Genomic DNA, 24,279 nt, shown 5'->3' with positions numbered 1-24,279 from the left:
GTTCGACTTACCCGGTGGGCAGGAGGAGGGCACGTACGACAACACTGTCAAGAATTTGAGTGTTTCCTCCGGGTTCAGGGCCGCCAAACCTGGTGGCTGGATGCTGGCAACACGTGCCTGGGAAGCTAGCCTAGTTTCCGCAGTGGGGTTTCAATGTGGGTCTTGGTTACTGAAGCCCACCACTTCCTGTGGTGGGCATTCCCATGGGTCCTCGCAAAGTGATTTGGCATAGTTGGCAACAATTGGCAGTTGGGCCGAATTTCGTTAGCCCCTTGAGAGGTGACGGGCTGCATCTTGCCTGTAGCCAGTCGCAGGTCGGCCCGCCCATAGGAGGTTTCCTTGGTCCTAAAAATGATGGGAGTGGCCCCAAGTGCACATTACATATTCTACTAGGTTGCAGGATTTCTGGGTCCATCTATATGTTACACGCACTGTCGGAAAGCAGGTCTCGTCAGGTGTTTGTGCATTGGTCAGAAGGCTTGGTTGTGGAAGAGTGGAAGTCCGTGGCCTATTTCAAAACCCCCTGGGTTTCAAAGTTCACATTCAGTCTGTTGAAGCTTGAAGAGGTCTTTCTCCATTCAGTGTGGGGTTCCAAATCCAGGACGCTGCGTATAAACTCTGGCTTTTATGGTTCGAGGTCTCAGGAGAGGGCCACAGGGACACACAGAGAGCAAGTTGCGGATTCAGAGGCACACAAAGACGCCCACAAGCGCGTCCTCGTGTGCAGTAACAGTCACACAAGCGCACATGCGTGAAAACAAAAATATACCCTCTCACGTACCAGCCAAGGTACACACCTTACTTCTTGCAGTCGTGCTGTCAGACAAACATTGAGTTATCTGTAAAGGTAGACGTCCTTGGGAGGCAGGGTTCGAGCTCAAGCCCAGGTAAAAATTCTCAGGAATCATGATCTCTGAGTACACCAGTCCAATTCTGAAGCCTGCCTGATTTATGTCCAGTTCTCAGGTGCAGCTGCTGGACGAGGCTGGCCGTCGGCAAAGACAAGAAGACCTACGCGTTGGCTGATGACTGCAGGTGCTAAGGAAAAGAGGAAAAATGATGCGGGGGCATGTTGCTACGTGTGGCTCTGGCTAACTCAGGAAGGTAGGCTTTCACCCACCCTAAGATGTGCCATTGGATATGAGGTTTTCCTCAGACGGTCCCAGTGGCTGCAAGAGTGGATTGACTGTTGCTCTTTCTGAGTGGCCTGAGGGCTGTGGATTCCCCAGGGTTTTGGAGTACTCCGAGGTCATCTCTCCTCTTCAGACCCCCACGGCATGCCCGGTTGTGTTCTGCAGCATCCCAGCCTGTGCTTGGATCGATGATGACACCCTTGTATGCATTCCTTGGAAAATCTGAACAGAATGAGTGAGAACACTCTACCGTCTCCTCATCGAATCTGAGGTCCAGCACTTTTCGTCTCTCGGGGGTAGGGGAGAGTGAGGAGTGAGTGCCAGCGTCCCCTTCTGACATGCATGCAAACACACACCAGGGTTCCAGAATTCGAGGTGCTCCTATCTGGGGGTCCACTGTGTCTGCCCATAAACTGGGTCATCTACGCATATTAGGTCCCTGCTGAAAGACCATTGAGGGCATGCGAGGGGGAAGGCTCTCCTGCTGGTCTTCAGAGTCGGAGTGCGTGCTGGTGCAGGCCCAGGAAGCTTGCAGCTTGGAAAGGTGTGCTTTGGCCAGGATCACATTTGTGCATGCAGCTTCGGGGGCTATTTCTGGAAGCCAAAATGAGGAAGCGTCCCTGGTTGGAGCCTGGAGCCTCAGGCCAGGCCTGTGTCCCTCCTAGTCATTTGTTTTGGCGCGTTGAATTTCTTTAGTGCCCGGTGGGGATAGAGCAGTGGTTGGGTGAGGGCTGGGGTTGGTCTTCAACGGAAGGGAGCTGATGGATTAGGGCTAGGTATTGCCCATGTCGGCTACTCCACTGCAGATCCCGACAGAGTTTTGGCACTAAGTGGGTCATCGTGGAGTGGGGTTAGGACCGAGTGCTGCATTGAAGCCTGCGTGGTGGCTGCTGGCCTGCAGAAGATGGCAAGGCATCATGAGGACATGTCCTGTGTGATGTCGTGGGATGGGCTGTCATGATTGGGTTGCAGGGGCTGGCCACGTCTTCCCAAGAATGCGTCCTGTTCGTGATGTGCTGGCATCAGCTGCCCACGAAGGGGATGGCTTTGGCAGTACATGAGGATGTGGTTACATACTTAACCTGCGTAGAGTTGTGATCCCGTTGCCGGAGGTATGTCGCCCAAAGGGTGTCTTGCGGGATGCCGAGAAGTTAGACATGTTGAAGCGTCTGTGCCGCTCACCTTGGGGGTATTTGGGTTATGCGAACATGCCCTTTGGCCACTTTGTTTCCTTGTTTGGGAATGTGCAAAGCGAAAGTGTTTCTCCGAGAGGGCATGATGCGGCCAGCCCTTGTGGCACGCAGGAGTTTTGGATAGCTAGTGGTTTATCTGGAGCAGTCCGTTGGCGGAGCAGAGATGCGTTCAGTGTTCTGATGCCAGGTGCGCTGCCGTGGACAGCCACTGTGCCCTTTGAAGCTTGCAGGTCCCCTCGCGAAGCAGAGTTCTTCCATTGGAAATCGGTCTGTGGTCCTCGGGGAGAGTGCCTTTGACATCTGGGAGGTTCTCGGTAGTGTCACTCTGTCAGTGAAGAAGTGCCAGGATGCATGGGGTATGGTCAGTGTCATCAAAGCAGTCATGTTTGCAGTCTGCCATCCCTGGTATACAGTGACCCCGTGTTTGAATGATGTCTGTGGCTTCCAGTAGGTTCGACTTACCCGGTGGGCAGGAGGAGGGCACGTACGACAACACTGTCAAGAATTTGAGTGTTTCCTCCGGGTTCAGGGCCGCCAAACCTGGTGGCTGGATGCTGGCAACACGTGCCTGGGAAGCTAGCCTAGTTTCCGCAGTGGGGTTTGAATGTGGGTCTTGGTTACTGAAGCCCACCACTTCCTGTGGTGGGCATTCCCATGGGTCCTCGCAATGTTATTTGGCATAGTTGGCAACAATTGGCAGTTGGGCCGAATTTCGTTAGCCCCTTGAGAGGTGACGGGCTGCATCTTGCCTGTAGCCAGTCGCAGGTCGGCCCGCCCATAGGAGGTTTCCTTGGTCCTAAAAATGATGGGAGTGGCCCCAAGTGCACATTACATATTCTACTAGGTTGCAGGATTTCTGGGTCCATCTATATGTTACACCCACTGTCGGAAAGCAGGTCTCGTCAGGTGTTTGTGCATTGGTCAGAAGGCTTGGTTGTGGAAGAGTGGAAGTCCGTGGCCTATTTCAAAACCCCCTGGGTTTCAAAGTTCACATTCAGTCTGTTGAAGCTTGAAGAGGTCTTTCTCCATTCAGTTGGGGGTTCCAAATCCAGGACGCTGCGTATAAACTCTGGCTTTTATGGTTCGAGGTCTCAGGAGAGGGCCACAGGGACACACAGAGAGCAAGGTGCGGATTCAGAGGCACACAAAGACGCCCACAAGCGCGTCCTCGTGTGCAGTAACAGTCACACAAGCGCACATGCGTGAAAACAAAAATATACCCTCTCACGTACCAGCCAAGGTACACACCTTACTTCCTGCAGTCGTGCTGTCAGACAAACATTGAGTTATCTGTAAAGGTAGACGTCCTTGGGAGGCAGGGTTCGAGCTCAAGCCCAGGTAAAAATTCTCAGGAATCATGATCTCTGAGTACACCAGTCCAATTCTGAAGCCTGCCTGATTTATGTCCAGTTCTCAGGTGCAGCTGCTGTACGAGGCTGGCCGTCGGCAAAGACAAGAAGACCTACGCGTTGGCTGATGACTGCAGGTGCTAAGGAAAAGAGGAAAAATGATGCGGGGGCATGTTGCTACGCGTGGCTCTGGCTAACTCAGGAAGGTAGGCTTTCACCCACCCTAAGATGTGCCATTGGATATGAGGTTTTCCTCAGACGGTCCCAGTGGCTGCAAGAGTGGATTGACTGTTGCTCTTTCTGAGTGGCCTGAGGGCTGTGGATTCCCCAGGGTTTTGGAGTACTCCGAGGTCATCTCTCCTCTTCAGACCCCCACGGCATGCCCGGTTGTGTTCTGCAGCATCTCAGCCTGTGCTTGGATCGATGATGACACCCTTGTATGCATTCCTTGGAAAATCTGAACAAAATGAGTGAGAACACTCTACCGTCTCCTCATCGAATCTGAGGTCCAGCACTTTTCGTCTCTCGGGGGTAGGGGAGAGTGAGGAGTGAGTGCCAGCGTCCCCTTCTGACATGCATGCAAACACACACCAGGGTTCCAGAATTCGAGGTGCTCCTATCTGGGGGTCCACTGTGTCTGCCCATAAGCTGGGTCATCTACGCATATTAGGTCCCTGCTGAAAGACCATTGAGGGCATGCGAGGGGGAAGGCTCTCCTGCTGGTCTTCAGAGTCAGAGTGCGTGCTGGTGCAGGGCCAGGAAGCTTGCAGCTTGGAAAGGTGTGCTTTGGCCAGGATCACATTTGTGCATGCAGCTTCGGGGGCTATTTCTGGAAGCCAAAATGAGGAAGCGTCCCTGGTTGGAGCCTGGAGCCTCAGGCCAGGCCTGTGTCCCTCCTAGTCATTTGTTTTGGCGCGTTGAATTTCTTTAGTGCCCGGTGGGGATGGAGCAGTGGTTGGGTGTGGGCTGGGGTTGGTCTTCAACGGAAGGGAGCTGATGGATTAGGGCTAGGTATTGCCCATGTCGGCTACTCCACTGCAGATCCCGACAGAGTTTTGGCACTAAGTGGGTCATCGTGGAGTGGGGTTAGGACCGAGTGCTGCATTGAAGCCTGCGTGGTGGCTGCTGGCCTGCAGAAGATGGCAAGGCATCATGAGGACATGTCCTGTGTGATGTCGTGGGATGGGCTGTCATGATTGGGTTGCAGGGGCTGGCCACGTCTTCCCAAGAATGCGTCCTGTTCGTGATGTGCTGGCATCAGCTGCCCACGAAGGGGATGGCTTTGGCAGTACATGAGGATGTGGTTACATACTTAACCTGCGTAGATTTGTGATCCCATTGTCGGAGGTATGTCGCCCAAAGGGTGTCTTGCGGGATGCCGAGAAGTTAGACATGTTGAAGCGTCTGTGCCGCTCACCTTGGGGGTATTTGGGTTATGCGAACATGCCCTTTGGCCACTTTGTTTCCTTGTTTGGGAATGTGCAAAGCGAAAGTGTTTCTCCGAGAGGGCATGATGCGGCCAGCCCTTCTGGCACGCAGGAGTTTTGGATAGCTAGTGGTTTATCTGGAGCAGTCCGTTGGCGGAGCAGAGATGCGTTCAGTGTTCTGATGCCAGGTGCGCTGCCGTGGACAGCCACTGTGCCCTTTGAAGCTTGCAGGTCCCCTCGCGAAGCAGAGTTCTTCCATTGGAAATCAGTCTGTGGTCCTCGGGGAGAGTGCCTTTGACATCTGGGAGGTTCTCGGTAGTGTCACTCTGTCAGTGAAGAAGTGCCAGGATGCATGGGGTATGGTCAGTGTCATCAAAGCAGTCATGTTTGCAGTCTGCCATCCCTGGTATACAGTGACCCCGTGTTTGAATGATGTCTGTGGCTTCCAGTAGGTTCGACTTACCCGGTGGGCAGGAGGAGGGCACGTACGACAACACTGTCAAGAATTTGAGTGTTTCCTCCGGGTTCAGGGCCGCCAAACCTGGTGGCTGGATGCTGGCAACACGTGCCTGGGAAGCTAGCCTAGTTTCCGCAGTGGGGTTTGAACGTGGGTCTTGGTTACTGAAGCCCACCACTTCCTGTGGTGGGCATTCCCATGGGTCCTCGCAAAGTGATTTGGCATAGTTGGCAGTAATTGGCAGTTGGGCCGAATTATGTTAGCCCCTTGAGAGGTGCCGGGCTGCATCTTGTGTGTTGCCAGTCGCAGGTCGGCCCGCCCATAGGAGGTTTCCTTGGTCCTAAAAATGATGGGAGTGGCCCCAAGTGCACATTACATATTCTACTAGGTTGCAGGATTTCTGGGTCCATCTATATGTTACACCCACGGTCGGAAAGCAGGTCTCGTCAGGTGTTTGTGCATTGGTCAGAAGGCTTGGTTGTGGAAGAGTGGAAGTCCGTGGCCTATTTCAAAACCCCCTGGGTTTCAAAGTTCACATTCAGTCTGTTGAAGCTTGAAGAGGTCTTTCTACATTCAGTTGGTGGTTCCAAATCCAGGACGCTGTGTATAAACTCTGGCTTTTATGGTTCGAGGTCTCAGGAGAGGGCCACAGGGACACACAGAGAGCAAGATGCGGATTCAGAGGCACACGAAGACGCCCACAAGCGCGTTCTCGTGTGCAGTAACAGTCACACACGCGCACATGCGTGAAAACAAAAATATACCCTCTCACGTACCGGCCAACGTACACGCCTTATTTCCTGCAGTCGTGCTGTCAGACAAACATTGAGTTCTCTGTAAAGGTAGACATCCTTGGGAGACAGGGTCCGAGCTCAAGCCCAGGTAAAAATTCTCATGAATCATGATCTCTGAGTACACCGGTCCAATTCTGAAGCCTGCCTGATTTATGTCCAGTTCTCAGGTGCAGCTGCTGGACGAGGCTGGCCGTCGGCAAAGACAAGAAGACCTACGTGTTGGCTGATGACTGCAGGTGCTAAGGAAAAGTGGAAACATGACGCGGGGGCATGTTGCTACGCGTGGCTCTGGCTAACTCAGGAAGGTAGGCTTTCACCCACCCTAAGATGTGCCATTGGATATGAGGTTTTCCTCAGACGGTCCCAGTGGCTGCAAGAGTGGATTGACTGTTGCTCTTTCTGAGTGGCCTGAGGGCTGTGGATTCCCCAGGGTTTTGGAGTACTCCGAGGTCATCTCTCCTCTTGAGACCCCCACGGCATGCCCGGTTGTGTTCTGCAGCATCTCAGCCTGTGCTTGGATCGATGATGACACCCTTGTATGCATTCCTTGGAAAATCTGAACAAAATGAGTGAGAACACTCTACCGTCTCCTCATCGAATCTGAGGTCCAGCACTTTTCGTCTCTCGGGGGTAGGGGAGAGTGAGGAGTGAGTGCCAGCGTCCCCTTCTGACATGCATGCAAACACACACCAGGGTTCCAGAATTCGAGGTGCTCCTATCTGGGGGTCCACTGTGTCTGCCCATAAGCTGGGTCATCTACGCATATTAGGTCCCTGCTGAAAGACCATTGAGGGCATGCGAGGGGGAAGGCTCTCCTGCTGGTCTTCAGAGTCGGAGTGCATGCTGGTGCAGGCCCAGGAAGCTTGCAGCTTGGAAAGGTGTGCTTTGGCCAGGATCACATTTGTGCATGCAGCTTCGGGGGCTATTTCTGGAAGCCAAAATGAGGAAGCGTCCCTGGTTGGAGCCTGGAGCCTCAGGCCAGGCCTGTGTCCCTCCTAGTCATTTGTTTTGGCGCGTTGAATTTCTTTAGTGCCCGGTGGGGATGGAGCAGTGGTTGGGTGTGGGCTGGGGTTGGTCTTCAACGGAAGGGAGCTGATGGATTAGGGCTAGGTATTGCCCATGTCAGCTACTCCACTGCAGATCCCGACAGAGTTTTGGCACTAAGTGGGTCATCGTGGAGTGGGGTTAGGACCGAGTGCTGCATTGAAGCCTGCGTGGTGGCTGCTGGCCTGCAGAAGATGGCAAGGCATCATGAGGACATGTCCTGTGTGATGTCGTGGGATGGGCTGTCATGATTGGGTTGCAGGGGCTGGCCACGTCTTCCCAATAATGCGTCCTGTTCGTGATGTGCTGGCATCAGCTGCCCACGAAGGGGATGGCTTTGGCAGTACATGAGGATGTGGTTACATACTTAACCTGCGTAGATTTGTGATCCCATTGTCGGAGGTATGTCGCCCAAAGGGTGTCTTGCGGGATGCCGAGAAGTTAGACATGTTGAAGCGTCTGTGCCGCTCACCTTGGGGGTATTTGGGTTATGCGAACATGCCCTTTGGCCACTTTGTTTCCTTGTTTGGGAATGTGCAAAGCGAAAGTGTTTCTCCGAGAGGGCCTGATGCGGCCAGCCCTTGTGGCACGCAGGAGTTTTGGATAGCTAGTGGTTTATCTGGAGCAGTCCGTTGGCGGAGCAGAGATGCGTTCAGTGTTCTGATGCCAGGTGCGCTGCCGTGGACAGCCACTGTGCCCTTTGAAGCTTGCAGGTCCCCTCGCGAAGCAGAGTTCTTCCATTGGAAATCAGTCTGTGGTCCTCGGGGAGAGTGCCTTTGACATCTGGGAGGTTCTCGGTAGTGTCACTCTGTCAGTGAAGAAGTGCCAGGATGCATGGGGTATGGTCAGTGTCATCAAAGCAGTCATGTTTGCAGTCTGCCATCCCTGGTATACAGTGACCCCGTGTTTGAATGATGTCTGTGGCTTCCAGTAGGTTCGACTTACCCGGTGGGCAGGAGGAGGGCACGTACGACAACACTGTCAAGAATTTGAGTGTTTCCTCCGGGTTCAGGGCCGCCAAACCTGGTGGCTGGATGCTGGCAACACGTGCCTGGGAAGCTAGCCTAGTTTCCGCAGTGGGGTTTGAACGTGGGTCTTGGTTACTGAAGCCCACCACTTCCTGTGGTGGGCATTCCCATGGGTCCTCGCAAAGTGATTTGGCATAGTTGGCAGTAATTGGCAGTTGGGCCGAATTATGTTAGCCCCTTGAGAGGTGCCGGGCTGCATCTTGCGTGTTGCCAGTCACAGGTCGGCCCGCCCATAGGAGGTTTCCTTGGTCCTAAAAATGATGGGAGTGGCCCCAAGTGCACATTACATATTCTACTAGGTTGCAGGATTTCTGGGTCCATCTATATGTTACACCCACGGTCGGAAAGCAGGTCTCGTCAGGTGTTTGTGCATTGGTCAGAAGGCTTGGTTGTGGAAGAGTGGAAGTCCGTGGCCTATTTCAAAACCCCCTGGGTTTCAAAGTTCACATTCAGTCTGTTGAAGCTTGAAGAGGTCTTTCTACATTCAGTTGGTGGTTCCAAATCCAGGACGCTGCGTATAAACTCTGGCTTTTATGGTTCGAGGTCTCAGGAGAGGGCCACAGGGACACACAGAGAGCAAGATGCGGATTCAGAGGCACACGAAGACGCCCACAAGCGCGTTCTCGTGTGCAGTAACAGTCACACACGCGCACATGCGTGAAAACAAAAATATACCCTCTCACGTACCGGCCAACGTACACGCCTTATTTCCTGCAGTCGTGCTGTCAGACAAACATTGAGTTCTCTGTAAAGGTAGACATCCTTGGGAGACAGGGTCCGAGCTCAAGCCCAGGTAAAAATTCTCATGAATCATGATCTCTGAGTACACCGGTCCAATTCTGAAGCCTGCCTGATTTATGTCCAGTTCTCAGGTGCAGCTGCTGGACGAGGCTGGCCGTCGGCAAAGACAAGAAGACCTACGTGTTGGCTGATGACTGCAGGTGCTAAGGAAAAGTGGAAACATGACGCGGGGGCATGTTGCTACGCGTGGCTCTGGCTAACTCAGGAAGGTAGGCTTTCACCCACCCTAAGATGTGCCATTGGATATGAGGTTTTCCTCAGACGGTCCCAGTGGCTGCAAGAGTGGATTGACTGTTGCTCTTTCTGAGTGGCCTGAGGGCTGTGGATTCCCCAGGGTTTTGGAGTACTCCGAGGTCATCTCTCCTCTTCAGACCCCCACGGCATGCCCGGTTGTGTTCTGCAGCATCTCAGCCTGTGCTTGGATCGATGATGACACCCTTGTATGCATTCCTTGGAAAATCTGAACAAAATGAGTGAGAACACTCTACCGTCTCCTCATCGAATCTGAGGTCCAGCACTTTTCGTCTCTCGGGGGTAGGGGAGAGTGAGGAGTGAGTGCCAGCGTCCCCTTCTGACATGCATGCAAACACACACCAGGGTTCCAGAATTCGAGGTGCTCCTATCTGGGGGTCCACTGTGTCTGCCCATAAGCTGGGTCATCTACGCATATTAGGTCCCTGCTGAAAGACCATTGAGGGCATGCGAGGGGGAAGGCTCTCCTGCTGGTCTTCAGAGTCGGAGTGCATGCTGGTGCAGGCCCAGGAAGCTTGCAGCTTGGAAAGGTGTGCTTTGGCCAGGATCACATTTGTGCATGCAGCTTCGGGGGCTATTTCTGGAAGCCAAAATGAGGAAGCGTCCCTGGTTGGAGCCTGGAGCCTCAGGCCAGGCCTGTGTCCCTCCTAGTCATTTGTTTTGGCGCGTTGAATTTCTTTAGTGCCCGGTGGGGATGGAGCAGTGGTTGGGTGTGGGCTGGGGTTGGTCTTCAACGGAAGGGAGCTGATGGATTAGGGCTAGGTATTGCCCATGTCGGCTACTCCACTGCAGATCCCGACAGAGTTTTGGCACTAAGTGGGTCATCGTGGAGTGGGGTTAGGACCGAGTGCTGCATTGAAGCCTGCGTGGTGGCTGCTGGCCTGCAGAAGATGGCAAGGCATCATGAGGACATGTCCTGTGTGATGTCGTGGGATGGGCTGTCATGATTGGGTTGCAGGGGCTGGCCACGTCTTCCCAAGAATGCGTCCTGTTCGTGATGTGCTGGCATCAGCTGCCCACGAAGGGGATGGCTTTGGCAGTACATGAGGATGTGGTTACATACTTAACCTGCGTAGAGTTGTGATCCCGTTGCCGGAGGTATGTCGCCCAAAGGGTGTCTTGCGGGATGCCGAGAAGTTAGACATGTTGAAGCGTCTGTGCCGCTCACCTTGGGGGTATTTGGGTTATGCGAACATGCCCTTTGGCCACTTTGTTTCCTTGTTTGGGAATGTGCAAAGCGAAAGTGTTTCTCCGAGAGGGCCTGATGCGGCCAGCCCTTGTGGCACGCAGGAGTTTTGGATAGCTAGTGGTTTATCTGGAGCAGTCCGTTGGCGGAGCAGAGATGCGTTCAGTGTTCTGATGCCAGGTGCGCTGCCGTGGACAGCCACTGTGCCCTTTGAAGCTTGCAGGTCCCCTCGCGAAGCAGAGTTCTTCCATTGGAAATCAGTCTGTGGTCCTCGGGGAGAGTGCCTTTGACATCTGGGAGGTTCTCGGTAGTGTCACTCTGTCAGTGAAGAAGTGCCAGGATGCATGGGGTATGGTCACTGTCATCAAAGCAGTCATGTTTGCAGTCTGCCATCCCTGGTATACAGTGACCCCGTGTTTGAATGATGTCTGTGGCTTCCAGTAGGTTCGACTTACCCGGTGGGCAGGAGGAGGGCACGTACGACAACACTGTCAAGAATTTGAGTGTTTCCTCCGGGTTCAGGGCCGCCAAACCTGGTGGCTGGATGCTGGCAACACGTGCCTGGGAAGCTAGCCTAGTTTCCGCAGTGGGGTTTGAACGTGGGTCTTGGTTACTGAAGCCCACCACTTCCTGTGGTGGGCATTCCCATGGGTCCTCGCAAAGTGATTTGGCATAGTTGGCAGTAATTGGCAGTTGGGCCGAATTATGTTAGCCCCTTGAGAGGTGCTGGGCTGCATCTTGTGTGTTGCCAGTCGCAGGTCGGCCCGCCCATAGGAGGTTTCCTTGGTCCTAAAAATGATGGGAGTGGCCCCAAGTGCACATTACATATTCTACTAGGTTGCAGGATTTCTGGGTCCATCTATATGTTACACCCACTGTCGGAAAGCAGGTCTCGTCAGGTGTTTGTGCATTGGTCAGAAGGCTTGGTTGTGGAAGAGTGGAAGTCCGTGGCCTATTTCAAAACCCCCTGGGTTTCAAAGTTCACATTCAGTCTGTTGAAGCTTGAAGAGGTCTTTCTCCATTCAGTGTGGGGTTCCAAATCCAGGACGCTGCGTATAAACTCTGGCTTTTATGGTTCGAGGTCTCAGGAGAGGGCCACAGGGACACACAGAGAGCAAGGAGCGGATTCAGAGGCACACAAAGACGCCCACAAGCGCGTCCTCGTGTGCAGTAACAGTCACACAAGCGCACATGCGTGAAAACAAAAATATACCCTCTCACGTACCAGCCAAGGTACACACCTTACTTCCTGCAGTCGTGCTGTCAGACAAACATTGAGTTCTCTGTAAAGGTAGACGTCCTTGGGAGGCAGGGTTCGAGCTCAAGCCCAGGTAAAAATTCTCATGAATCATGATCTCTGAGTACACCGGTCCAATTCTGAAGCCTGCCTGATTTATGTCCAGTTCTCAGGTGCAGCTGCTGGACGAGGCTGGCCATCGGCAAAGACAAGAAGACCTACGCGTTGGCTGATGACTGCAGGTGCTAAGGAAAAGAGGAAAAATGATGCGGGGGCATGTTGCTACGCGTGGCTCTGGCTAACTCAGGAAGGTAGGCTTTCACCCACCCTAAGATGTGCCATTGGATATGAGGTTTTCCTCAGACGGTCCCAGTGGCTGCAAGAGTGGATTGACTGTTGCTCTTTCTGAGTGGCCTGAGGGCTGTGGATTCCCCAGGGTTTTGGAGTACTCCGAGGTCATCTCTCCTCTTCAGACCCCCACGGCATGCCCGGTTGTGTTCTGCAGCATCCCAGCCTGTGCTTGGATCGATGATGACACCCTTGTATGCATTCCTTGGAAAATCTGAACAAAATGAGTGAGAACACTCTACCGTCTCCTCATCGAATCTGAGGTCCAGCACTTTTCGTCTCTCGGGGGTAGGGGAGAGTGAGGAGTGAGTGCCAGCGTCCCCTTCTGACATGCATGCAAACACACACCAGGGTTCCAGAATTCGAGGTGCTCCTATCTGGGGGTCCACTGTGTCTGCCCATAAGCTGGGTCATCTACGCATATTAGGTCCCTGCTGAAAGACCATTGAGGGCATGCGAGGGGGAAGGCTCTCCTGCTGGTCTTCAGAGTCGGAGTGCGTGCTGGTGCAGGCCCAGGAAGCTTGCAGCTTGGAAAGGTGTGCTTTGGCCAGGATCACATTTGTGCATGCAGCTTCGGGGGCTATTTCTGGAAGCCAAAATGAGGAAGCGTCCCTGGTTGGAGCCTGGAGCCTCAGGCCAGGCCTGTGTCCCTCCTAGTCATTTGTTTTGGCGCGTTGAATTTCTTTAGTGCCCGGTGGGGATGGAGCAGTGGGTGGGTGTGGGCTGGGGTTGGTCTTCAACGGAAGGGAGCTGATGGATTAGGGCTAGGTATTGCCCATGTCGGCTACTCCACTGCAGATCCCGACAGAGTTTTGGCACTAAGTGGGTCATCGTGGAGTGGGGTTAGGACCGAGTGCTGCATTGAAGCCTGCGTGGTGTCTGCTGGCCTGCAGAAGATGGCAAGGCATCATGAGGACATGTCCTGTGTGATGTCGTGGGATGGGCTGTCATGATTGGGTTGCAGGAGCTGGCCACGTCTTCCCAAGAATGCGTCCTGTTCGTGATGTGCTGGCATCAGCTGCCCACGAAGGGGATGGCTTTGGCAGTACATGAGGATGTGGTTACATACTTAACCTGCGTAGAGTTGTGATCCCGTTGCCGGAGATATGTCGCCCAAAGGGTGTCTTGCGGGATGCCGAGAAGTTAGACATGTTGAAGCGTCTGTGCCGCTCACCTTGGGGGTATTTGGGTTATGCGAACATGCCCTTTGGCCACTTTGTTTCCTTGTTTGGGAATGTGCAAAGCGAAAGTGTTTCTCCGAGAGGGCCTGATGCGGCCAGCCCTTGTGGCACGCAGGAGTTTTGGATAGCTAGTGGTTTATCTGGAGCAGTCCGTTGGCGGAGCAGAGATGCGTTCAGTGTTCTGATGCCAGGTGCGCTGCCGTGGACAGCCACTGTGCCCTTTGAAGCTTGCAGGTCCCCTTGCGAAGCAGAGTTCTTCCATTGTAAATCGGTCTGTGGTCCTCGGGGAGAGTGCCTTGGACATCTGGGAGGTTCTCGGTAGTGTCACTCTGTCAGTGAAGAAGTGCCAGGATGCATGGGGTATGGTCAGTGTCATCAAAGCAGTCATGTTTGCAGTCTGCCATCCCTGGTATACAGTGACCCCGTGTTTGAATGATGTCTGTGGCTTCCAGTAGGTTCGACTTACCCGGTGGGCAGGAGGAGGGCACGTACGACAACACTGTCAAGAATTTGAGTGTTTCCTCCGGGTTCAGGGCCGCCAAACCTGGTGGCTGGATGCTGGCAACACGTGCCTGGGAAGCTAGCCTAGTTTCCGCAGTGGGGTTTGAACGTGGGTCTTGGTTACTGAAGCCCACCACTTCCTGTGGTGGGCATTCCCATGGGTCCTCGCAAAGTGATTTGGCATAGTTGGCAACAATTGGCAGTTGGGCCGAATTTCGTTAGCCCCTTGAGAGGTGCCGGGCTGCATCTTGCCTGTAGCCAGTCGCAGGTCGGCCTGCCCATAGGAGGTTTCCTTGGTCCTAAAAATGATGGGAGTGGCCCCAAGTGCACATTACATATTCTACTAGGTTGCAGGATTTCTGGGTCCATCTATATGTTACACCCACTGTCGGAAAGCAGGTCTCGTCAGGTGTTTGTGCATTGGTCAGAAGGCTTGGCTGTGGAAGAGTGGAAGTCCGTGGCCTATTTCAAAACCCCCTGGGTTTCAAAGTTCACATTCAGTCTGTTGAAGCTTGAAGAGGTCTTTCTCCATTCAGTGTGGGGTTCCAAATCCAGGACGCTGCGTATAAACTCTGGCTTTTATGGTTCGAGGTCTCAGGAGAGGGCCACAGGGACACACAGAGAGCAAGGTGCGGATTCAGAGGCACACAAAGACGCCCACAAGCGCGTCCTCGTGTGCAGTAACAGTCACACAAGCGCACATGCGTGAAAACAAAAATATACCCTCTCACGTACCAGCCAAGGTACACACCTTACTTCCTGCAGTCGTGCTGTCAGACAAACATTGAGTTATCTGTAAAGGTAGACGTCCTTGGGAGGCAGGGTTCGAGCTCAAGCCCAGGTAAAAATTCTCATGAATCATGATCTCTGAGTACATCGGTCAAATTCTGAAGCCTGCCTGATTTATGTCCACTTCTCAGGTGCAGCTGCTGGACGAGGCTGGCCGTCGGCAAAGACAAGAAGACCTACGCGTTGGCTGATGACTGCAGGTGCTAAGGAAAAGAGGAAAAATGATGCGGGGGCATGTTGCTACGCGTGGCTCTGGCTAACTCAGGAAGGTAGGCTTTCACCCACCCTAAGATGTGCCATTGGATATGAGGTTTTCCTCAGACGGTCCCAGTGGCTGCAAGAGTGGATTGACTGTTGCTCTTTCTCAGTGGCCTGAGGGCTGTGGATTCCCCAGGGTTTTGGAGTACTCCGAGGTCATCTCTCCTCTTCAGACCCCCACGGCATGCCCGGTTGTGTTCTGCAGCGTCCCAGCCTGTGCTTGGATCGATGATGACACCCTTGTATGCATTCCTTGGAAAATCTGAACAAAATGAGTGAGAACACTCTACCGTCTCCTCATCGAATCTGAGGTCCAGCACTTTTCGTCTCTCGTGGGTAGGGGAGAGTGAGGAATGAGTGCCAGCGTCCCCTTCTGACATGCATGCAAACACACACCAGGGTTCCAGAATTCGAGGTGCTCCTATCTGGGGGTCCACTGTGTCTGCCCATAAGCTGGGTCATCTACGCATATTAGGTCCCTGCTGAAAGACCATTGAGGGCATGCGAGGGGGAAGGCTCTCCTGCTGGTCTTCAGAGTCGGAGTGCGTGCTGGTGCAGGCCCAGGAAGCTTGCAGCTTGGAAAGGTGTGCTTTGGCCAGGATCACATTTGTGCATGCAGCTTCGGGGGCTATTTCTGGAAGCCAAAATGAGGAAGCGTCCCTGGTTGGAGCCTGGAGCCTCAGGCCAGGCCTGTGTCCCTCCTAGTCATTTGTTTTGGCGCGTTGAATTTCTTTAGTGCCCGGTGGGGATAGAGCAGTGGTTGGGTGAGGGCTGGGGTTGGTCTTCAACGGAAGGGAGCTGATGGATTAGGGCTAGGTATTGCCCATGTCGGCTACTCCACTGCAGATCCCGACAGAGTTTTGGCACTAAGTGGGTCATCGTGGAGTGGGGTTAGGACCGAGTGCTGCATTGAAGCCTGCGTGGTGGCTGCTGGCCTGCAGAAGATGGCAAGGCATCATGAGGACATGTCCTGTGTGATGTCGTGGGATGGGCTGTCATGATTGGGTTGCAGGGGCTGGCCACGTCTTCCCAAGAATGCGTCCTGTTCGTGATGTGCTGGCATCAGCTGCCCACGAAGGGGATGGCTTTGGCAGTACATGAGGATGTGGTTACATACTTAACCTGCGTAGAGTTGTGATCCCGTTGCCGGAGGTATGTCGCCCAAAGGGTGTCTTGCGGGATGCCGAGAAGTTAGACATGTTGAAGCGTCTGTGCCGCTCACCTTGGGGGAATTTGGGTTATGCGAACATGCCCTTTGGCAACTTTGTTTCCTTGTTTGGGAATGTGCAAAGCGAAAGTGTTTCTCCGAGAGGGCATGATGCGGCCAGCCCTTGTGGCACGCAGGAGTTTTGGATAGCTAGTGGTTTATCTGGAGCAGTCCGTTGGCGGAGCAGAGATGCGTTCAGTGTTCTGATGCCAGGTGCGCTGCCGTGGACAGCCACTGTGCCATTTGAAGCTTGCAGGTCCCCTCGCGAAGCAGAGTTCTTCCATTGGAAATCGGTCTGTGGTCCTCGGGGAGAGTGCCTTTGACATCTGGGAGGTTCTCGGTAGTGTCACTCTGTCAGTGAAGAAGTGCCAGGATGCATGGGGTATGGTCAGTGTCATCAAAGCAGTCATGTTTGCAGTCTGCCATCCCTGGTATACAGTGACCCCGTGTTTGAATGATGTCTGTGGCTTCCAGTAGGTTCGACTTACCCGGTGGGCAGGAGGAGGGCACGTACGACAACACTGTCAAGAATTTGAGTGTTTCCTCCGGGTTCAGGGCCGCCAAACCTGGTGGCTGGATGCTGGCAACACGTGCCTGGGAAGCTAGCCTAGTTTCCGCAGTGGGGTTTGAACGTGGGTTTTGGTTACTGAAGCCCACCACTTCCTGTGGTGGGCATTCCCATGGGTCCTCGCAAAGTGATTTGGCATAGTTGGCAATAATTGGCAGTTGGGCCAAATTATGTTAGCCCCTTGAGAGCTGCCGGGCTGCATCTTGTGTGTTGCCAGTCGCAGGTCGGCCCGCCCATAGGAGGTTTCCTTGGTCCTAAAAATGATGGGAGTGGCCCCAACTGCACATTACATATTCTACTAGGTTGCAGGATTTCTGGGTCCATCTATATGTTACACCCACGGTCGGAAAGCAGGTCTCGTCAGGTGTTTGTGCGTTGGTCAGAAGGCTTGGTTGTGGAAGAGTGGAAGTCCGTGGCCTATTTCAAAACCCCCTGGGTTTCAAAGTTCACATTCAGTCTGTTGAAGCTTGAAGAGGTCTTTCTCCATTCAGTTGGGGGTTCCAAATCCAGGACGCTGTGTATAAACTCTGGCTTTTATGGTTCGAGGTCTCAGGAGAGGGCCACAGGGACACACAGAGAGCAAGATGCGGATTCAGAGGCACACGAAGACGCCCACAAGCGCGTTCTCGTGTGCAGTAACAGTCACACACGCGCACATGCGTGAAAACAAAAATATACCCTCTCACGTACCGGACAACGTACACGCCTTATTTCCTGCAGTTGTGCTGTCAGACAAACATTGAGTTCTCTGTAAATGTAGACATCCTTGGGAGACAGGGTCCGAGCTCAAGCCCAGGTAAAAATTCTCATGAATCATGATCTCTGAGTACACCGGTCCAATTCTGAAGCCTGCCTGATTTATGTCCAGTTCTCAGGTGCAGCTGCTGGACGAGGCTGGCCGTCGGCAAAGACAAGAAGACCTACGTGTTGGCTGATGACTGCAGGTGCTAAGGAAAAGTGGAAACATGATGCGGGGGCATGTTGCTACGCGTGGCTCTGGCTAACTCAGGAAGGTAGGCTTTCACCCACCCTAAGATGTGCCATTGGATATGAGGTTTTCCTCAGACGGTCCCAGTGGCTGCAAGAGTGGATTGACTGTTGCTCTTTCTGAGTGGCCTGAGGGCTGTAGATTCCCCAGGGTTTTGGTGTACTCCGAGGTCATCTCTCCTCTTCAGACCCCCACGGCATGCACGGTTGTGTTCTGCAGCGTCCCAGCCTGTGCTTGGATCGATGATGACACCCTTGTATGCATTCCTTGGAAAATCTGAACAAAATGAGTGAGAACACTCTACCGTCTCCTCATCGAATCTGAGGTCCAGCACGTTTCGTCTCTCGGGGGTATGGGAGAGTGAGGAGTGAGGGCCAGCGTCCCCTTCTGACCTGCATGCAAACACACACCAGGGTTCCAGAATTCGAGGTGCTCCTATCTGGGGGTCCACTGTGTCTGCCCATAAGCTGGGTCATCTACGCATATTAGGTCCCTGCTAAAAGACCGTTGAGGGCATGCGAGGGGGAAGGCTCTCCTGCTGGTCTTCAGTGTCGGAGTGCGTGCTGGTGTAGGCCCAGTAAGCTTGCAGCTTGGAAAGGTGTGCTTTGGCCAGGATCACATTTGTGCATGCAGCTTCGGGGGCTATTTCTGGAAGCCAAAATGAGGAAGCGTCCCTGGTTGGAGTCTGGAGCCTCAGGCCAGGCCTGTGTCCCTCCCCGTCATTTGTTTTGACGTGTTGAAGTCATTTAGTGCCCGGTGGGGATGGAGCAGTGGGTGGGTGTGGGCTGGGGTTGGTCTTCAACGGAAGGGAGCTGATGGATTAGGGCTAGGTATTGCCCATGTCGGCTACTCCACTGCAGATCCCGACAGAGTTTTGGCACTAAGTGGGTCATCGTGGAGTGGGGTTAGGACCGAGTGCTGCATTGAAGCCTGCGTGGTGGCTGCTGGCCTGCAGAAGATGGCAAGGCGTCATGAGGACATGTCCTGTGTGATGTCGTGGGATGGGCTGTCATGATTGGGTTGCAGGAGCTGGCCACGTCTTCACAAGAATGCGTCCTGTTCGTGATGTGCTGGCATCAGCTGCCCACGAAGGGGATGGCTTTGGCAGTACATGAGGATGTGGTTACATACTTAACCTGCGTAGAGTTGTGATCCCGTTGCCGGAGGTATGTCACCCAAAGGGTGTCTTGCGGGATGCCGAGAAGTTAGACATGTTGAAGCCTCTGTGCCGCTCACCTTGGGGGTATTTGGGTTATGCGAACATGCCCTTTGGCCACTTTGTTTCCTTGTTTGGGAATGTGCAAAGCGAAAGTGTTTCTCCGAGAGGGCCTGATGCGGCCAGCCCTTGTGGCATGCAGGAGTTTTGGATAGCTAGTGGTTTATCTGGAGCAGTCCGTTGGTGGAGCAGAGATGCGTTCAGTGTTCCGATGCCAGGTGCACTGCCGTGGACAGCCACTGTGCCCTTTGAAGCTTGCAGGTCCCCTCGCGAAGCAGAGTTCTTCCATTGGAAATCAGTCTGTGGTCCTCGGGGAGAGTGCCTTTGATCTCTGGGAGGTTCTCGGTAGTGTCACTCTGTCAGTGAAGAAGTGCCAGGATGCATGGGGTATGGTCAGTGTCATCAAAGCAGTCATGTTTGCAGTCTGCCATCCCTGGTATACAGTGACCCCGTGTTTGAATGATGTCTGTGCCTTCCAGTAGGTTCGACTTACTCGGTGGGCAGGAGGAGGGCACGTAGGACAACACTGTCAAGAATTTGAGTGTTTCCTCCGGGTTCAGGGCCGCCAAACCTGGTGGCTGGATGCTGGCAACACGTGCCTGGGAAGCTAGCCTAGTTTCCCCACTGGGGTTTGAATGTGGGTCTTGGTTACTGAAGCCCACCACTTCCTGTGGTGGGCATTCCCATGGGTCCTCGCAAAGTGATTTGGCATAGTTGGCAACAATTGGCAGTTGGGCCGAATTTCGTTAGCCCCTTGAGAGGTGACGGGCTGCATCTTGCCTGTAGCCAGTCGCAGGTCGGCCCGCCCATAGGAGGTTTCCTTGGTCCTAAAAATGATGGGAGTGGCCCCAATTGCACATTACATATTCTACTAGGTTGCAGGATTTCTGGGTCCATCTATATGTTACAAACACTGTCGGAAAGCAGGTCTCGTCAGGTGTTTGTGCATTGGTCAGAAGGCTTGGTTGTGGAAGGGTGGAAGTCCGTGGCCTATTTCAAAACCCCCTGGGTTTCAAAGTTCACATTCAGTCTGTTGAAGCTTGAAGAGGTCTTTCTCCATTCAGTGTGGGGTTCCAAATCCAGGACGCTGCGTATAAACTCTGGCTTTTATGGTTCGAGGTCTCAGGAGAGGGCCACAGGGACACACAGAGAGCAAGGTGCGGATTCAGAGGCACACAAAGACGCCCACAAGCGCGTTCTCGTGTGCAGTAACAGTCACACACGCGCACATGCGTGAAAACAAAAATATACCCTCTCACGTACCAGCCAAGGTACACACCTTACTTCCTGCAGTCATGCTGTCAGACAAACATTGAGTTATCTGTAAAGGTAGACGTCCTTGGGAGGCAGGGTTCGAGCTCAAGCCCAGGTAAAAATTCTCAGGAATCATGATCTCTGAGTACACTGGTCCAATTCTGAAGCCTGCCTGATTTATGTCCAGTTCTCAGGTGCAGCTGCTGGACGAGGCTGGCCGTCGGCAAAGACAAGAAGACCTACGCGTTGGCTGATGACTGCAGGTGCTAAGGAAAAGAGGAAAAATGATGCGGGGGCATGTTGCTACGCGTGGCTCTGGCTAACTCAGGAAGGTAGCCTTTCACCCACCCTAAGATGTGCCATTGGATATGAGGTTTTCCTCAGACGGTCCCAGTGGCTGCAAGAGTGGATTGACTGTTGCTCTTTCTGAGTGGCCTGAGGGCTGTGGATTCCCCAGGGTTTTGGAGTACTCCGAGGTCATCTCTCCTCTTCAGACCTCCACGGCATGCCCGGTTGTGTTCTGCAGCGTCCCAGCCTGTGCTTGGATCGATGATGACACCCTTGTATGCATTCCTTGGGAAATGTGAACAAAATGAGTGAGAACACTCTACCGTCTCCTCATCGAATCTGAGGTCCAGCACTTTTCGTCTCTCGGGGGTAGGGGAGAGTGAGGAGTGAGTGCCAGCGTCCCCTTCTGACATGCATGCAAACACACACCAGGGTTCCAGAATTCGAGGTGCTCCTATCTGGGGGTCCACTGTGTCTGCCCATAAGCTGGGTCATCTACGCATATTAGGTCCCTGCTGAAAGACCATTGAGGGCATGCGAGGGGGAAGGCTCTCCTGCTGGTCTTCAGAGTCGGAGTGCGTGCTGGTGCAGGCCCAGGAAGCTTGCAGCTTGGAAAGGTGTGCTTTGGCCAGGATCACATTTGTGCATGCAGCTTCGGGGGCTATTTCTGGAAGCCAAAATGAGGAAGCGTCCCTGGTTGTAGCCTGGAGCCTCAGGCCAGGCCTGTGTCCCTCCCCGTCATTTGTTTTGACGCGTTGAAGTCATTTAGTGCCCGGTGGGGATGGAGCAGTGGTTGGGTGTGGGCTGGGGTTGGTCTTCAACGGAAGGGAGCTGATGGATTAGGGCTAGGTATTGCCCATGTCGGCTACTCCACTGCAGATCCCGACAGAGTTTTGGCACTAAGTGGGTCATCGTGGAGTGGGGTTAGGACCGAGTGCTGCATTGAAGCCTGCGTGGTGGCTGCTGGCCTGCAGAAGATGGCAAGGCATCATGATGACAGTGTCCGGTGTGATGTCGTGGGATGCGCTGTCATGATTGGGTTGCAGGAGCTGGCCACGTCTTCCCAAGAATGCGTCCTGTTCGTGATGTGCTGGCATCAGCTGCCCACGAAGGGGATGGCTTTGGCAGTACATGAGGATGCGGTTACGTACTTAACCTGCGTAGAGTTGTGATCCCGTTGCCGGAGGAATGTCGCCCAAAGGGCGTCTTGCGGGACGCCAAGAAGTTAGATATGTTGAAGCCTCTGTGCCGCTCACCTTGGGGGTATTTGGGTTATGCGAACATGCCCTTTGGCCACTTTGTTTCCTTGTTTGGGAATGTGCAAAGCGAAAGTGTTTCTCCGAGAGGGCATGATGCGGCCAGCCCTTGTGGCACGCAGGAGTTTTGGATAGCTAGTGGTTTATCTGGAGCAGTCCGTTGGCGGAGCAGAGATGCGTTCAGTGTTCTGATGCCAGGTGCGCGGCAGTGGACAGCCACTGTGCCCTTTGAAGCTTGCAGGTCCCCTCGCGAAGCAGAGTTCTTCCATTGGAAACCGCTCTGTGGTCCTCGGGGAGAGTGCCTTGGACATCTGGGAGGTTCTCGGTAGTGTCACTCTGTCAGTGAAGAAGTGCCAGGATGCATGGGGTATGGTCAGTGTCATCAAAGCAGTCATGTTTGCAGTCTGCCATCCCTGGTATACAGTGACCCCGTGTTTGAATGATGTCTGTGGCTTCCAGTAGGTTCGACTTACCCGGTGGGCAGGAGGAGGGCACGTAGGACAACACTGTCAAGAATTTGAGTGTTTCCTCCGGGTTCAGGGCCGCCAAACCTGGTGGCTGGATGCTGGCAACACGTGCCTGGGAAGCTAGCCTAGTTTCCGCAGTGGGGTTTGAACGTGGGTCTTGGTTACTGAAGCCCACCACTTCCTGTGGTGGGCATTCCCATGGGTCCTCGCAAAGTGATTTGGCATAGTTGGCAATAATTGGCAGTTGGGCCGAATTATGTTAGCCCCTTGAGAGCTGCCGGGCTGCATCTTGTGTGTTGCCAGTCGCAGGTCGGCCCGCCCATAGGAGGTTTCCTTGGTCCTAAAAATGATGGGAGTGGCCCCAAGTGCACATTACATATTCTACTAGGTTGCAGGATTTCTGGGTCCATCTATATGTTACACCCACTGTCGGAAAGCAGGTCTCGTCAGGTGTTTGTGCGTTGGTCAGAAGGCTTGGTTGTGGAAGAGTGGAAGTCCGTGGCCTATTTCAAAACCCCCTGGGTTTCAAAGTTCACATTCAGTCTGTTGAAGCTTGAAGAGGTCTTTCTCCATTCAGTGTGGGGTTCCAAATCCAGGACGCTGCGTATAAACTCTGGCTTTTATGGGTCGAGGTCTCAGGAGAGGGCCACAGGGACACACAGAGAGCAAGGTGCGGATTCAGAGGCACACAAAGACGCCCACAAGTGCGTCCTCGTGTGCAGTAACAGTCACACAAGCGCACATGCGTGAAAACAAAAATATACCCTCTCACGTACCAGCCAAGGTACACACCTTACTTCCTGCAGTCGTGCTGTCAGACAAACATTGAGTTATCTGTAAAGGTAGACGTCCTTGGGAGGCAGGGTTCGAGCTCAAGCCCAGGTAAAAATTCTCATGAATCATGATCTCTGAGTACACCGGTCCAATTCTGAAGCCTGCCTGATTTATGTCCAGTTCTCAGGTGCAGCTGCTGGACGAGGCTTGCCGTTGGCAAAGAGAAGAAGACCTACGCATTGGCTGATGACTGCAGGTGCTAAGGAAAAGAGGAAAAATGATGCGGGGGCATGTTGCTACGCGTGGCTCTGGCTAACTCAGGAAGGTAGGCTTTCACCCACCCTAAGATGTGCCATTGGATATGAGGTTTTCCTCAGACGGTCCCAGTGGCTGCAAGAGTGGATTGACTGTTGCTCTTTCTGAGTGGCCTGAGGGCTGTGGATTCCCCAGGGTTTTGGAGTACTCCGAGGTCATCTCTCCTCTTCAGACCCCCACGGGATGCCCGGTTGTGTTCTGCAGCGTCCCAGCCTGTGCTTGGATCGATGATGACACCCTTGTATGCATTCCTTGGAAAATCTGAACAAAATGAGTGAGAACACTCTACCGTCTCCTCATCGAATCTGAGGTCCAGCACTTTTCGTCTCTCGGGGGTAGGGGAGAGTGAGGAGTGAGTGCCAGCGTCCCCTTCTGACATGCATGCAAACACACACCAGTGTTCCAGAATTCGAGGTGCTCCTATCTGGGGGTCCACTGTGTCTGCCCATAAGCTGGGTCATCTACGCATATTAGGTCCCTGCTGAAAGACCATTGAGGGCATGCGAGGGGGAAGGCTCTCCTGCTGGTCTTCAGAGTCGGAGTGCGTGCTGGTGTAGGCCCAGGAAGCTTGCAGCTTGGAAAGGTGTGCTTTGGCCAGGATCACATTTGTGCATGCAGCTTCGGGGGCTATTTCTGGAAGCCAAAATGAGGAAGCTTCCCTGGTTGGAGCCTGGAGCCTCAGGCCAGGCCTGTGTCCCTCCTAGTCATTTGTTTTGGCGCGTTGAAGTTCTTTAGTGCCCGGTGGGGATGGAGCAGTGGGTGGGTGTGGGCTGGGGTTGGTCTTCAACGGAAGGGAGCTGATGGATTAGGGCTAGGTATTGCCCATGTCGGCTACTCCACTGCAGATCCCGACAGAGTTTTGGCACTAAGTGGGTCATCGTGGAGTGGGGTTAGGACCGAGTGCTGCATTGAAGCCTGCGTGGTGGCTGCTGGCCTGCAGAAGATGGCAAGGCATCATGAGGACATGT

At 53.7% G+C, this 24,279-nt stretch overlaps 9 non-coding genes across 9 annotated transcripts; all 9 read left to right on the top strand.

Moving 5' to 3' along the window:
* The first annotated feature begins 1,315 nt into the window (after positions 1-1,315).
* LOC132489486 (small nucleolar RNA SNORD116) lies at positions 1,316-1,408 on the top strand. Its single transcript, XR_009531896.1, has one exon. It is a non-coding gene; the product is annotated as a small nucleolar RNA SNORD116 (small nucleolar RNA).
* A 2,684-nt stretch (positions 1,409-4,092) lies between these two features.
* On the top strand, positions 4,093-4,185 carry LOC132489988 (small nucleolar RNA SNORD116). Its single transcript, XR_009532352.1, has one exon. It is a non-coding gene; the product is annotated as a small nucleolar RNA SNORD116 (small nucleolar RNA).
* A 2,684-nt stretch (positions 4,186-6,869) lies between these two features.
* Positions 6,870-6,962, top strand: LOC132489987 (small nucleolar RNA SNORD116). Its single transcript, XR_009532351.1, has one exon. It is a non-coding gene; the product is annotated as a small nucleolar RNA SNORD116 (small nucleolar RNA).
* Positions 6,963-9,646: 2,684 nt separating this feature from the next.
* Positions 9,647-9,739, top strand: LOC132489986 (small nucleolar RNA SNORD116). The gene has a single exon (XR_009532350.1). It is a non-coding gene; the product is annotated as a small nucleolar RNA SNORD116 (small nucleolar RNA).
* A 2,684-nt stretch (positions 9,740-12,423) lies between these two features.
* LOC132489985 (small nucleolar RNA SNORD116) lies at positions 12,424-12,516 on the top strand. The gene has a single exon (XR_009532349.1). It is a non-coding gene; the product is annotated as a small nucleolar RNA SNORD116 (small nucleolar RNA).
* A 2,684-nt stretch (positions 12,517-15,200) lies between these two features.
* LOC132489984 (small nucleolar RNA SNORD116) lies at positions 15,201-15,293 on the top strand. Its single transcript, XR_009532348.1, has one exon. It is a non-coding gene; the product is annotated as a small nucleolar RNA SNORD116 (small nucleolar RNA).
* A 2,684-nt stretch (positions 15,294-17,977) lies between these two features.
* On the top strand, positions 17,978-18,070 carry LOC132489982 (small nucleolar RNA SNORD116). The gene has a single exon (XR_009532346.1). It is a non-coding gene; the product is annotated as a small nucleolar RNA SNORD116 (small nucleolar RNA).
* Positions 18,071-20,754: 2,684 nt separating this feature from the next.
* Positions 20,755-20,847, top strand: LOC132489520 (small nucleolar RNA SNORD116). Its single transcript, XR_009531928.1, has one exon. It is a non-coding gene; the product is annotated as a small nucleolar RNA SNORD116 (small nucleolar RNA).
* Positions 20,848-23,532: 2,685 nt separating this feature from the next.
* LOC132489981 (small nucleolar RNA SNORD116) lies at positions 23,533-23,625 on the top strand. Its single transcript, XR_009532345.1, has one exon. It is a non-coding gene; the product is annotated as a small nucleolar RNA SNORD116 (small nucleolar RNA).
* The last annotated feature ends 654 nt before the right edge of the window (positions 23,626-24,279 follow it).

The sequence above is a fragment of the Mesoplodon densirostris genome, chromosome 4 (genome assembly GCF_025265405.1).
Source record: "Mesoplodon densirostris isolate mMesDen1 chromosome 4, mMesDen1 primary haplotype, whole genome shotgun sequence".
NCBI classification, from domain to species: Eukaryota; Metazoa; Chordata; class Mammalia; order Artiodactyla; family Ziphiidae; genus Mesoplodon; species Mesoplodon densirostris.
This window is presented reverse-complemented; position numbering and strand designations above follow the sequence as displayed.